Source organism: Castor canadensis, chromosome 11, assembly GCF_047511655.1.
Source record: "Castor canadensis chromosome 11, mCasCan1.hap1v2, whole genome shotgun sequence".
In the NCBI taxonomy this organism is placed as follows: domain Eukaryota; kingdom Metazoa; phylum Chordata; class Mammalia; order Rodentia; family Castoridae; genus Castor; species Castor canadensis.
In genome coordinates this window covers 100,909,806-100,924,178 of record NC_133396.1, presented here as the reverse complement: position 1 = coordinate 100,924,178, position 14,373 = coordinate 100,909,806, and the positions used below count along the sequence as shown (strand labels likewise).

Here is a 14,373-nt window from a genome sequence, read left to right as displayed (position 1 = left end):
CAAAGCAGCCTCCTGCCCATCTTTGGGGACCAGGCTCGCAGCCCCGCGCGTATTCCCAGGATCTGGGAGGGCGGCCCGGCATCCCAAAGAGCAGGGCTGGGGGGAAAGGCGACTCCGGGAAGAGCCCGGCCGCAGACAATGGACGCAGCGGCAGGAGGGGCGACAGCAGTGGGAACAGCCGGGAGGCGGCACCCGGGAGCGCGCGCTCCCCCGCCCCTTGCGCCCCCCTCCGTCCCCTCCCCCTCCCCCTCCTCCGCCGCCGGCTCCCGATCTGATTCCTGATCCCTGATTCCTTGATCCTTGGTCCCGCCATGGGAGCCTGAACGCCCTCCAGTACCCCCTGGCCCCCCTGTCCCCGGGGCCTCGAGGGGGAAAGAGGCAAGAGGTCTGGGACTGAGCAGGGGTAAGGAGATTCAGGACCCCCCTCAACACCCCGCATTGCCCGCGCTGCCCGTCCCGGAGCGCGGAGTTCGGAGTGACCCCGAGCGCTGCGGATACAAAGGCGTCGGGCCGAGCCGGGAGCCCGCCGAGCCCACCCGGTAGCTCGCAGCGACGGGTGAGTGCTGGGCCGCGGGGGCGCGGGCAAAGTTTGCAAAAAAGAAAAGAAAAAAGAAAGAAAGGGGGGAAAAAGGCAGCAGAAAAGAAGGACAATCTCTTGTAAGGGGCCAGGGGGTGTCTGGCCCTGGAACAAGAGGGGAGGCTTATTGGGAAAGGGGGGCTCAGGGCACCCCCCTTCCGGTCGGCCCTTCTACAGCACAGCTGAGTACCCCCAACTTTGGGGAGGGGAAGGGGCGCGTGGGGAAGGGGCGGAGCCCAGGCCTGAAGAGCCGGGGACTTTCCTGGGCCCCAGGCCCAGGCAGGGGCCTCAGTGATCCCGGGGGATCCGGTCGAAGCCGGGGACTGCGAGCGTGTGTTGGAGGTTGGGGAGAGAGGCGGTGGAAGGATCGCAGTCTGGAGGTACTGGAAACCGAGTGTTTGGGGATGCACACACACCTCAAGAGTGTGGGGAGGGCTGGAGGGGGGGCAGGTATGCATTCGGGCTGCAGAGTGGAGTCTGGGGAACCGGCAGTGGACAGTAGAGGGGGTGTGTGTGCAGCCCGAGGATAGGGCTGGCGATGGGAGACCTGTGCACTGTGTGTGGGGGCCGAGGGGACCGCTTTGGCATCTCTCGCCCCACTCCTATTTATCCATCCAGGGACCTGGGCTCTGTATTAATGAATTTTAAAGGGTCAGTGGAGGATCAGTGTGCACGATTCTTTGTTTTTGTGTGTGTGCACGCCTTGACGTGCTGCATGTTCCTGCAGGTGGGCCCTGGGTTTGGCTATGTAGGGGCTTGAGTGTGCGTGCGCCCACGGAGCAGGCTGACCCTGCATCTGCTGTGTGTTTGGTTATGTATTTACGTGTATACTCAGGAGCTCAGGGGAGTGAGAGAGAGAGTGTGAGAAGAGTGTGTGTGTGTGTGTGTGTGTGTGTGTGTGTGTGTGTGTGTGTGTGTGTGTGTTGGGAGAGGAGCTTAGAGGAAAGAGGCAGATAGGTGCTAAGGAAGGTGGGTTTATAAAAGCAGAGAGCATAATGGGGTATACGTGGATAGGTGTGTGTGCACCCATGTAGTGGGGAGGGGTGTGTATGAATCTGTGTGTAACCTGCGATGATGGTTAAGTATCAGTGTGTGTGCCTGCCTTAGCTGGGGTGTGTATTTCTGAGTATGTTTTGGGGGCACCTCTTGTCTCTGCAGGTAGATTTTCTTGGCAGAAAGCCCACAGGGAAGGTTGTCTGTAGGATTCTGAGGCATTCTGGATGGCTCTGCGTGGGTTCAAGGGTAGAACCTTAAGTATCAGACTTATAGGAGGGAGAGAGTGGGCTGCTTTAGGAGGTGCCTCCTTTGAGAGATGGATTTTTTTCTGGAAGAGGGCGTGTGTTGTGGGGAGTAGGGAATGGGGAGGTAGGCTCTCTTTGTAGTCTAGAGGAATTTAGGGGTGGAAAGAGTCAGGGACACCCACTATCATAGGTTGGGTTCTAGTGCTGGAAGAGGATGTTTGCTTGGCTTCCTTGTCCCACTTCCCTGCGTCAGGCTACTGTTCTAGAAACCCATCTTGGAGGTTGCTGCTTGAGAACTTTTCAAGTCTGCCCTCCCTTTAAGATCCTAAGGTTCCCGAGGAGTCTGAATTTTGTGGTTGGATGGAATTGAGCGGGACTGGAGGGATGAAATCCAGTAAGCAACAGTAGGGTTGAGAAGGTGGTATGGTGGTGCTTCTTCAAGAGTTTCTGTACGGGTGTTGGTGTGGCTTATCACAGTTTCCCTTTTCCCTGGTGAGAGCCACTGTTGTGCATGGGGCCAGGGTTAAGCTTGCAGAGAGAGGGCTGAAGTCTGTGAGGTGGGGAAGGGGCTCTGATTCACATCTTGATAATGTGGTGGGAAATCAGTAACTATCTCTCTTCCTACCTAGAGGCTACCTTCTTTCCTTCTCTTCTCTCTTGTCCTTTCTCTTTTGGAGAAGGAAGGGCTGGCCATCCCCTTCAGGACACAAGCCTTTTTCCCCAACAGTATGCTCTCAGCCATTTTCCTCTTGCTGCTAGAGGTTAGGTGGAGACACCCAGTTTTAAATGCCGAGGCTGTGATCACACATGCCCATTAGGGTCTCTGGGCAATTGCAGTTGGAATGTTAGAGTCTTTAATGGGCATGTGCAATTGGAATGTTCCCTCTTTAGTCCTCAGAGCTCCCTACCTTTCATAAAGCCTGGGAATAAGAATAGTGAGGGCTAGAAAATGTTAGGACCAGGAATAGGAGCAGAATAGGAAAAGGTCAGGTTATGTATTTTTGTAAATACACGATTTCCCCAAACCGGACACCCGTCTGATGGTAAGGGTTCGTAGGGCTCACAAGGCACTGTGTGTAAGATGATGTGCTCTGGTTTTCTGTGGTACTCTGTTTGCTCTGTATATACTCTCCACATGCCTGACATGTACCGGTGGGGGCTCTCCTCCAAGGAGGAGGAATTGTGGTCAGACAATAGGAAGTGCTATTTCAAAAACTACTTCCAGATTGGAAACCAGTGGCCACACTGACCCCTCCTTCCCCATTGTCTTGATCCTGCCTTCTGTTTCCTGTAATTCTTCCAGAGCAGGCCTCTCTTCTTGTGTCTCCCTCAGTTCCATCGGATCCTTCTAGGTCTGAGGAAAGGTTCCTCTTTCCCTGGCCTTAGAGCAGTACCAACTTTTATTTGCTCACCTGGAGGAAAAGATCTCAGACTCTGCTCACTCCCTCTGAGTTTTTGGGACTCCCGTCTTCTCCTTTTCTTGTTCCCTCCCTTCTCTGTGATGCCAAAGGGAAGAGTCAGACAGAGTTGGTTGGAATTAGTACTTAATGGTGGTGTGACTGTGGGCAAGTTATTAAGCCCCATTCCTCAGCCTCTTAGGTGTTCCAGGGCACTGTCTACCAAGCCCAGGCTGAGCCTATCCCCAAGGAATCCCAAGTCCTTCCATCAGTATTCCTTCTTTCCTGGCTTTAGCTTGCTCTTAAGTTCTGGCTCTGCCTCTTCCTCTTCTGTGACCTCAGACAAAACAGATAAGGTTTTGAAGCCTCACCTGGTAAGTACAGTTAATAACAGGCCCCACCTCTTGGATTTATGGGGAGCAAATAAAATAGTCTGGAGGGTGTGTCGCACAGTGCCCGGTGCATGGGAAGCGCTCAGTAAGTGTCAGATGGAATGGCCCAGATTCTGACTGGGGAGGAAGGAGGTCTGGGCAGTGGGGCATTGCCTACTATCTGCCAGGTGTTGTGTGAAGAAGCACCAGGGATGGAGGGGCAAATAAAACAGGCTCTCACAGGGGAGGCATGCATAAACACATTGGTTCCCTGTATCCCAGTGAGGGCTGTATGGATATGTGTCCTGGGGCCACTGGTGTGTAGAGAAAGTAGGTAGTTCCCTGGAGGAGATGTGCTGGTAGCTGGACTTTTAAAAATTAAGGTGACATTTATATAACATGAAATTAATCATTCTGAGATGAATAATTCAGTAGCATATAGAACATTGACAATGTTGTAAAACCATTTCTACCTATGTTTGACCCCAAAAGAATTCCAGACACCCATTAAGCTGTTGCTCCCAGTCTCTTCTGCCCAGACCCTGGCAACCACCAATCTGCATTCTGTCTCTGTGGAGTTACTTGTTTTGGTTATTTCATATAAATGAAATGAGATAATGTGTGACCTTTTGTGTCTGGCTTCCTTTGCTTAGCATAATGCTTTTGAAGTTCATCTAGGTTGTAGCATGTATCAGTACTTCATTCCTCTTCATGGCCGAGTAATATTCCATTGTGTAGATATACCTTAGTTGATTTTATTTTTATTTTTAAAAATTTTTATTGTTTTATTATTCATATGTGCATACAATGCTTGGGTCATTCTCCCCCCTGTCCCCACCCCCTCCCTTACCACCCACTCCACCCCCTCCCTCTCCCCACCCACCCCCTCGATACCGGGCAGAAACTATTTTGCCCTTATCTCTAATTTTGTTGAAGAGAGAGTATAAGCAATAATAGGAAGGAACAAAGGTTTTTGCTAGTTGAGATAAGGATAGCTATACAGGGAGTTGACTCACATTAATTTCTTGTGCATGTGTGTTACCTTCTAGGTTAATTCTTTTTGATCTAACCTTTTCTCTAGTTCCTGGTCCCCTTCTCCTATTGGCCTCAGTTGCTTTTAAAGTATCTGCTTTAGTTTCTCTGCGCTGAGGGCAACAAATGCTAGCTAATTTTTTAGGTGTCTTACCTATCCTCACACCTCCCTTGTGTGCTCTCGCTTTTATCATGTGCTCAAAGTCCAATCCCCTTGTTGTGTTTGCCCTTGATCAAATGTCCACATATGAGGGAGAACATACGATTTTTTGGTCTTTTGGGCCAGGCTAACCTCACTCAGAATGATGTTCTCCAATTCCATGCATTTACCTGCAAGTGATAACATTTCGTTCTTCTTCATGGCTGCATAGAATTCCATTGTGTATAGATACCACATTTTCTTAATCCATTCGTCAGTAGTGGGGTATCTTGGTTGTTTCCATAACTTGGCTATTGTGAATAGTGCCGCAATAAACATGGGTGTGCAGGTGCCCTGGAGTAACCTGTGTCACAGTCTTTTGGGTATAGCTCCTTAGTTGATTTTAAAGGACAGTTAGGCAGATAAGGAAGGGGCTTAGGAGGGCATTGCTGGTAGAGGATGGACATGAACGAGAAGGAAAATGGGTGATTGGTATTGCCGCGTCTTGAAGTATGAAGTAGGGATCTGGCCTCAGATCCTGGCTATAAAGCAAAGTTAACAATCCCTTTCCTTTCTTGTTCTGTGGGGTTGGTGGAGGTGGAGATATTAGGGGAAATGAGAGGCTGGAATATTATTGCTTCTTTTCAGGACCTTTTTAAAATTTATTCTTTCCTGGCATCTCCCCCCTGTGTGCCTCTACCTTCATCCCTGTGCATGCTCACTTCCCTGCTTTCTTTGGCGTCAACTTCCCCTCTCTCTGAATTGACATAAAATTTCTCCTCTTACTGTCTAAGGTGGGTAATCCTGTGTGTGATGAGATTTTGGCAGTGGAGGTGAAGGAAAGGCCTGGGAGTAAATCCTATTCATACTCTATCTGCATCCTCTTCCTCTTCTCTGTCTTGTATCTTGGTGTTCTGCCTCAGACAGACCTCTGCTGCAATCGGGATGGACTAGGGACAGTCTTTGCATCTATTTCCTCCATTCTGTTTGGTACAGAATGGTAGGCAGAGGCCTCTATGGTGGGGCCCTTTGGAAATAAGGTGTTATGGTGCTTGTCTGAGGCCCCTGGCAAGGTTGGTAATTACAGACAAGACAGCTGGGAACAGGGTTGGGAGAAGCAGGCTTGGAATCAGCAGAGCCAAGGCTATCCTGGTAATCAGGGTGGGGCAGTGAGAGGGGAGAGTGGGAAGAAGCTGGGGGCTTGGGTGGGGTGGGAGGCTGGGGCCCCTTTCTCCTGCTATTCCACACACAGCTAGGCTGAGAGCCTAAGAGAGAGTGGGAGATGACAGGAGCCCAGGCCTGGCCTCACTGTAAGTGAGGAGGTGGGAGGAGAGAAGAGAGGCTGGGGGATCCAGGAGCCCCTGAGGAAAGAAGCAAGAGTGTGGGAAGAGAGGTTTTGACTGTTCTCTCAGTACCTGGATGAAGTCCAAGTTAGGCAAGAGCCAACTCTGCACCCAAAGGTGATCTTTTCTTATTCTGAGTGGGGTCTTCTCAAAATGAGACAATGGGAGCAGGAAGTGGAGGGGATTGACTGTGTATTCACTGAAGGAGGAGGTGGGAATCATTTTATTGAGCATCTATTATGTGCTAGGCTTTGTGATCCTGCATACAGTATTACATTAAAGCCCCATCCCCATTTTACAGATAGGACAACTGAGGCTTAGAGAAGGTGAGTGAATCATCAAAGATCACATAGCTGTTAAAAGTCTATGCTAGGTCTGTCTAACTTGTTTGCTCCTCCTTTTCCCAAAGTGCTCTCCTTTACCTTTCCCTGCTCTCGTCCCAATTTGATCTGATTGCTCATCATTATTGCCTTGTGTCTTTGTTTGTTTGTTTGAGGCGAGGTCTTGCTATATAGTTCAGACTGGCTTCAAATTCATGATTTTCCAGACTCATCCTCTGAGTGCTAGAATTATAGGCTGACGCCACCACCCTTAGCAATTGCCTTTAATCTTGAACTTGAATAAGTCCCTTGTCCTCCAGAAAAGCAGACATGAGTACAAATAGCCTAAGGAACGGTGAAGTCCCTCCACCCTGCCCCCCCCCCCCCCCGCAAGGGTGGGAGCCAGATAGGGTCTCGTGGAGAAACCCTGTCTCTTCCAGGAGGAGCACTTCATTGTCTGAGCCTTGGGCTGGACTACTGTCAGGGCAGAAGCCCCTCTGGGACTGGCTCCTTCTTCCTGCTGTGTCACTGTTTGGGGTAGGAGCTGTTTGGAAGGTAGGCTCCAGTCACAGTTGTCTGTGGGTCTTGTGATCAGGAGGGGCTTGACCCTCAGACTATAGTGTTTTCCCATAGCCCCTTAACAATGTCCTTCAGACCCCTCCTCTCACCAGTGCCTGACTCCCAGTCTGACCAGAAGTCAGAGGGTGTATGTGTGGGGGTCTTGGGTTGGGAGGCTTTGACTTTTTAAAGTAAGGGGTGGAGATTGGACAGGAATAGGTGCTGAGCCAGAGGTGTGATGCAGTAACTTAAAAAACAAGTGAGTGTGAACAGAAACACATATTTTGTCACCTGCTTTACTCCAGGAATGGAAGTGGCAGCTATAAGGGATGGGGGAGTTGAGTATGGTTGTCAAGATGGTGGAGGTTGGGTGGTACTTGGTCTTTCAGCTGGCTTGGTTTTCCTAGGTAAGATTGGCTGATTTGTCAGATCTGAGGCCCTGGGCTGAGATGGGAGGAAAAGGTTTCCTGGGGAAATCCTGGCCTGCTATCCTCACCCCCATTGCACTGTGTCTCACACCCTGAGGCTCACTCCACGGCTTTTCCTACAATCCAGCCTTGTGTCCCATATGTTCCTCCCCCACACTCCTTCCCCACATCTCAGCTCTCCTCATCCACAGCCAGCCTAAGCTTGGCTAACTGCCCCTTCCTAAATCACTGCTTTCCACCTCCTGTACCTTGAGGCAGAGGCTGAGTGAGCAGGCTTTGAGGTCTTTTGGGGTCAGGGACAGTTGTGGCCTACTTAGGACAGTAGGTCATGGGGATGTGGAGGCATTTTGTTTGGATTGCGCAGGAAGTTGGCCTGTGGATTAACACAATTCACCCACTTCTCACTGTCTACTTTCTCCTTGTTCTTGAGGACACCTTGAGGTGCCTTTTTGGTTCTTCCGCAGTTCACCTGATAGGTGGGGAGGAGCCAGTCCTCTGGCCCAGTGAAGGGAGGAAGCAGCTCAAAGCCCTGTGGGTGGGGATTGTGGGGCCTCATTGGAGGTAAAAATTAAATAGAGCATACAGCCATCTAGAAGCCCTGGTTACCTTCCCACAAGCTTTGTGTCCTGTTTCTGTGGCCCCTCCTGGGACAGATGCCAAAGGAATTACTCACCCTTTTTCCTGCAGCCACCCTTTTTCCCTTAAAACTGGATGGGTCTAGGGGAGACTTGTGAATGGGATTTTGTGTGTGTGTGTGTGTGTGTGTGTGTGTGTGTGTGTGTGTGTAAGTGTGCGCGTGCGTGCACACATGCATATGCATGCTAGGGTGGGGGCAGGGACTTTCTGAGAGCCAGGATGGGGGTATTGGTGCCTGAGAGCAGAGCAGGTCTCTACAGAACCTGCCTAGCCAGGGTGGGTGGAGCTGGGTGGGGCAGGCAGGAGCCATTCCAGGTTTCAGAGGGGGAATGCTAGTGTAGGTGGATGTGTATGTGTGTTGATGGTTCAATGTGTCCGTGGACTTGGAGAATACCCCAGCTCATCCCCCTGCCTTAGACTGGGGGCAAGCAAGGAAGTAGGTGGAGCAGGGCATGACTCTGGCCTGTCAGTTAGCATCAAGCTCAGATACCCTGGCGTGAGGCCATGGGCCCCTTCCCTATATGCTCCTGTGCAGGGATCTGGTGGTGAGTTGTTGCTCTGGAGGCAGAGATGCCGGGGTGACCCAGCACAGCCCCTTCCCTACTGGTCTGCCCAGTGAAAAGAAGGATCCAGCCCCCACCCTGGGGCTGTGAGGATGGTGAGCTCATGTCTGGGCTGTCCTGGGAGAATGCCTGGTTACCAGTGCGGGGGTGGGGTACCTGGTGCCAGCTCCTGGGCTCCCTGATCCTGCCCTTTCCCACTTGGGGCCATTGAGATCCAGCTGTTCTCTCTGGTTTCCTGGACAGCATTGTCACCAAAGGTCACTGGGACCTTTTTCAGAGTATTATTTAATGAGGGTGGGACAAAATCTCTTTCCTATTTTTGGTCTAGGGCTTGAGGTTGGTCCTTGTTCAGGTTCTTTTTGTGGTAGGAAAGCCCATCATAGGCCTTTTGGGATGTGTGACTTGTCCATGCCCAAGGCTGAATGGGGATGAATGAACATCTGTGTTTTTAGTCAAGAGTGGTAGATGGCTGGGTACAGAAATCATCCTTTCTGGGGTAGGGGCTCTTTGGTCTTGGCTGCCTTGACTTAGACCTGTCTAGTCTTTGACCCTTTGTCATTGGTGAGAAGAGGGTATAGGGCAAAGTTCAGCAAATTCTCTCCTTTCTTGTCCTTCTTATAGTGTTGCCTACTCAAAGATCCAGAATCCAGAAGGAGACTCATAGAGGAATCTGGTTCTACTCCAAGAGGAGCACACCTTAAAGTTACATTGTTAGGTTTTTTCCAACTGTAACAGGAGGCCAAAATGGGCTGTTGTAGAAGTAGTGACCATGGGCTAGCTACTTTGTTTATCTGGGTCCCACTTTTTTATCTGTAAAATGGGTTTGTACCTCTAAGGTACCTTATCAGATTAGTGCTGGAACCTGTTGAGAAGTGGGTGGGTCAGTCCACTGTCTCCTGGAAGGGAGAGAAAAGGGGAATGATGGGCAGAGTCAGAGGTTCCAGTACCTTCTTCTCCTGCATGGAAGCCATGTTAGGTGTCTGCATGTTCCCTGAAACTAAAAACCTTGCGTTTTACACCATTGCCTGACTTTACACCATTGCCTGACAGGGTTGCCTGGATCAGGCACATCTACGAACCTTACAGAGGTTCATAGGAGATACCACTTGGCCTTGGTATCTCCACTCTGCTTCACACTAGCTAGCCTTATGACTTGGGATAGCTCTGCCTCTGGGCCGACATCTAGCTATTTGGATACTGAGCTGGGAATTTGGACATCTGGCTGAACTTTCTTGCCTTGCTCCTTCCCCCAAAAGTGGGGGAATTTACATGGATATCCTTGGGCACTGGGATGTGATTGGTGAAGATTAGGGAGCCGTGGGACAGGAGTGTTCACATGTGCACCTCCACCAGTGGGCTGTAGTGTAGAGGAGGTGCAGGGCTCATGCAGCAAGACCCATACTTTTGTGTAAGGGTCAGAGGCCTGTCATGGGCTTCGAAGAGTAATCATGACCAGTCCCCTGTGTCCAGGCAGAACTAGCCTTCCCTAGTCCCGGACTGAGGAGAGGAGAATTGGCCTATCAGAGATCTGCCCCTGCTGGAGGAGATCTTTTAGCCTCTCCTTCCCATCTTCTTCCTCTCTTGGTGAAGTTCTTTCTAAAATCAATCCCAGGTGCCTCTGCACTGCTGTCCTGGTACTTCCAGCCGAGTCCTCGGTAGAGGTGAGGATCAATTGGTGCCATTTTTAGGTGCGTGTTTGTGTTCTGCCCCTTACCTCCCTTTTCTTCTCTGGCTAAGTTACCCTGACTCTTACAGTGCTTCCTCCCAGCCCTGTCCTCACCATTCTCTGCTTCATGTTTCCACCTCAGGCCTAAAGTAGGTGGGTCTGGGCTGCCAGGTGGGCCAGGGCTACAGCAGTGACAAAAGGAGGTGGTGACTACAGCTGCCAGCACCTGGTCATCCATCCTCAGGACATATCCTACTTAGGGTACCCATGTCTGTGTTCAACTCCTTGTCCATCACTCCTTCCTGGTCTGTATTTTGGCCACCTTTCCCTCCCCCCACATCCCCCAATACACATATATACCCCAGGCCCTTGCTCCCTCTGCCTCTTGTCAGATTTTGAGTGTATTTTTTTCCAGAGGCCTTCAATTGTTTCCTGAAGAAACCCGATCCATAGCTCAGACAAAAGCTGGGACTGCCAGAGGAGAAACCCCATTCTTTCCCCCTCTGTCCCTATCTCCCCACCTCCATAACCTCTCCCGCTTTGGATGCTGGGTATGGGTTCCAGGACCTGACTGCCATCACCTAGGCAACAGGGGGCTTTGGTTGCTATGGTGATCAATGTGGGAGAAGCTGGGCAGCTGGGACAAAAGCCCCCACATTCCCCCCAGCCCTCCCCCAGTCCCCTTGGGATGATACTGAGACACATTCCATTAATTTTATTTCTGAAAGGCCTTTGGAGGGGAGAAGGGTCTCCTTTTTTGTGCTGGGCTCTCTCTTCCCTCCCTCTCTCTTCTCTGGCCTCCTTTTAACCCCAAATAATCCATGGCTGGTTTGAGCAGGGTACTGAGTGCATGTGTTTTTGTCTTGGGGAGTGAGGATGAGGTGAAAAGCAGTAGGACATAACTCCCCTTTTACAGCCTCCCACCCTCCATCCCCCAGCCCAGTGCGGCTCTCTACCCTGTGCCAAGTCCAGACTTCTCTCCCATCTCGTCATTCCTCTGACATTTCCACTTGTTGATCTCATCCGGTGATCCCATCCCCCACTCTCTTCCCTGGGAATGCTGCCCACCCGGGAGACCCTCCAAACTCTATTTCTGAGATTGATTAAGGGAAAATTCTGTTCCTCTTTTTGCTCACCTCCTATCTCTCTCTGCAGCCTCTCCAGTCCTAGGATTAGTTTTTGGAGGGACAGCAGAAGTTGGGCTCATTTGTGGCTCTTCTGTGGTAGGGGAGGGAGGGGCATGTTTTGGTGTATTTCAGACACCCTGACAGGTCGGGGATGCAGGATTTGTGTTGGGTCTTTAAAAAATAGCTGGGGAGGGAGGTAAGGGGCTCTAGGCTGAGCAGCTCAGAACAAAGAGTTGGGAGGGGAGTAGCACCCTGTCTGGCTTGAAATTTTTTATCTGTAAGGGAAACACTGGCTTCAGCTTACCTCTGGGTGTGTTTGAAGCGGTTGTTGTGTGTGTGTGTGTGTGTGTGTGTGTGTGTGTGTGTGTGTATGTGTGTGACTTTTTTTTTTTTACTTAGTCATACAAACAGCAAGATTTATTTATACTACCTCATTCCCTAGTCTCAGAGCAAGTGTCTGGGGATTGGAATATGAATGATCTTGGAGCTAGAGCTTATTAATTGCTTAACTGAGTACTAGCTGTGCACTTTATGAAAGCACTTCTTTTACCCCCTTGATTCTTACAGCAATCCCATCAAGGAGGGACTATCACCTTCTCTATTTTACCTAGGAGCCTACCAGGCTGCAAGCACAGAGTAACTTGCCCATGGTCATACAGATAGTTAATGGGAGAGTTAAGTTTAGAACCCAGATCTTCAAGTGCAAATGCCAGGCTTGTTTTGTTGTTGGCTGTAGCAGATGTGGGTAATCAGGGTGGGGGTGAGGAGGTGGCAGGTAATAGGGTCTGTGTCTGGACTCTAATTCATGGCACTTCTTTGCCCCTCTTTTTCGCCATTCTTCACTCTGTAATCCATTTGCTGTCTTTCAGCCTCATGGCAAAATTCAGTTTTTAAGAGGAGGACTGGAAAGAATAGGTTGGAACCACATCAGAAGTGGTGCAGGTGAGATGTCTAAACCATATGGTGGAGTAAACCAGTAGAATGGGTTCTCACAGAGCAGTAGAGGAACCCAATATGTAATTTGCAGACAGAGGTGAACATGGGGCCTGTTTGTGGCAAAGGATTTTAGAGAGGTTCAGAATTGGATTGAAGTACTATGTCTGTGTCCCTAAGTATGTTCCTATCACACACATGCTTTGACATCAGGATATTGACAAACATCCTGGGCACATGGATTGTCTCCAGATGACTGTTAGGAGGATAAATGAATGAACTTCACATTGCTTCTATCTCCCTGCAGTCGCAGTTTCCCTGAGGCATTTTCACTTATGAGGTGGGTATCAGTAACTTGCCCTGTGGTCACAGGAGGAGAGATGGATACAAATGTGTACCATGCATAGTGCTTATTCTCAAGTTGCTGATGGTTTAGCGTATTTGGAAAAAAGTAACTGTACTACTCAAATCCTTTTTAGGTCTTAACATAATGAACCTCTCAGGAGCATTTGACCTCATTGGATTTTTACCCTCTTAAAACCCTCTTGAGACTCTACTATTCTGACCTCTTGCTCTTCTGGTCTCACCTTAATCCCTTTGCTTGCTCCTTTTCCTCTGGACATGTGCAGTTTGGAGTTCTCAGGTCCCTGGTGTAGTCCTCTCCTGAGGGCATGCTGCTCATCCCAGTGGCTCTGCATGTCTTCCGTACTTCCTGGATGACTAGCTGCCTATTGCATCATGGCCATGAATTCATGAGTTTCATGCATGGGAAACAAAACTCATCATTCTCCCCAAACTTGCTCCTCCCCATTCGTCCCCATCTTACTTAGGAAACAGCCATCTTCTCCTTTGCTCAGGCCAAGGATTCTTTTTTTTTTTTTAGGGGTACTGGGATTTGAACTCAGGACCTTGTGCTTGCTAGGCAGGCATTCTATCACTTCAGCCACACCCTCAGCTCATTTGCTTTTTCAGGTTATTTTTCACATAGAGCCTTAAGTTTTTGGCCCAGAGCCAGTCTTGGACCAGAATCCTCCTACTTATGGCCTTCTCATAGCTGGGATGATAGTCACATGCCACCATACCTGGCTTATTTGTTGAGATGGGGTCTTACTAACTTTGTGCCTGGGTTGGCCTTGATCCTCCTGATCTCTGCATTGGGGCAGGCCAGGATTACTGATGCTTCCCTCCCCTTCAGCTAGTCCTTCATTGAGTCCTGTTGATTCCACCACCACCATGTGTGTCAAACATGGTCATTTCTTACCTCTTCCATGGCTTTCCCCTTGCAAAGTCTTCTCTACCACAGTAATTCCCTATTTCTCCTTTTTCTCTTTCCAATTCATATTTGCATAGCTAAGATAGGTTTCCTGTTGCCTTAGAACATATTCTGATCTCTTCTCTTGATCTCCGGCTGTCTCTGCTTCTACCACCCTCTCCTGTCCTCAGTTTTGGCTCCACTGGCTGTTTTGGTTCTTTTAAATGCCCAGAGCACTTTCCTGCCTTTGGCCTTCCCACAGATGATCCCTCTGCTTCCTAGGCTTCTCTGTCCTCCCTTAGTTAGGCCTCTGCCCAGATGTCATTTTCCCAGACCTTCCAGAGCACTCAGCTTAAAGTAACTGTGTAGTTGTCTCTCAGTGTCTTGTTCATTTCCTCCCATCACACAGACCTTTACAGTTATCCGATAACTTGTGTCCCCACCATAAACTCAGGCTCTGTTTACCACTGTATACATAGGGCCTAGCAAACTATATTGTTCATAGAAGAAAGTGCTTTATAAAGGGTTGACAAATCAATGAATAAGATAGGACATAAGTGCTTAGTGCACGGTGATGACTCTTAGTGGAGTTAGAGGGGAGGTGACATTGGGTGCTGAGTAGCTGGGGCTCCCATGAAGGGTAGGACTGGGCTCTGAAGGATGATAAATGAAACTTGGGGAAGTGGGGAGAGATCATCCTCCCCACAGAGTTAGAAGGTGAAGTGTAAATGAAAGAGACTGCCCTTCGGCCTGGAAGTAGCCAGATAAACTCGTTTCATGCCTATCCCAG

At 49.9% G+C, this 14,373-nt stretch overlaps 1 protein-coding gene across 3 annotated transcripts in view; it reads left to right on the top strand.

The window, feature by feature from the left end:
• The first annotated feature begins 246 nt into the window (after positions 1–246).
• Vangl2 (VANGL planar cell polarity protein 2) overlaps positions 247–14,373 on the top strand; it is a 32,001-nt gene continuing 17,874 nt past the window's right edge. For 2 of the 3 annotated variants that reach the window (XM_074047694.1, XM_020168548.2), the window contains exon 1: positions 247–556. The gene's annotated coding sequence lies outside the window, so the exon portion shown is untranslated. Of the gene's footprint in view, positions 557–5,982; positions 6,218–14,373 lie in introns of those variants that run through there. The other variant, XM_074047693.1, reaches the window with a different exon arrangement.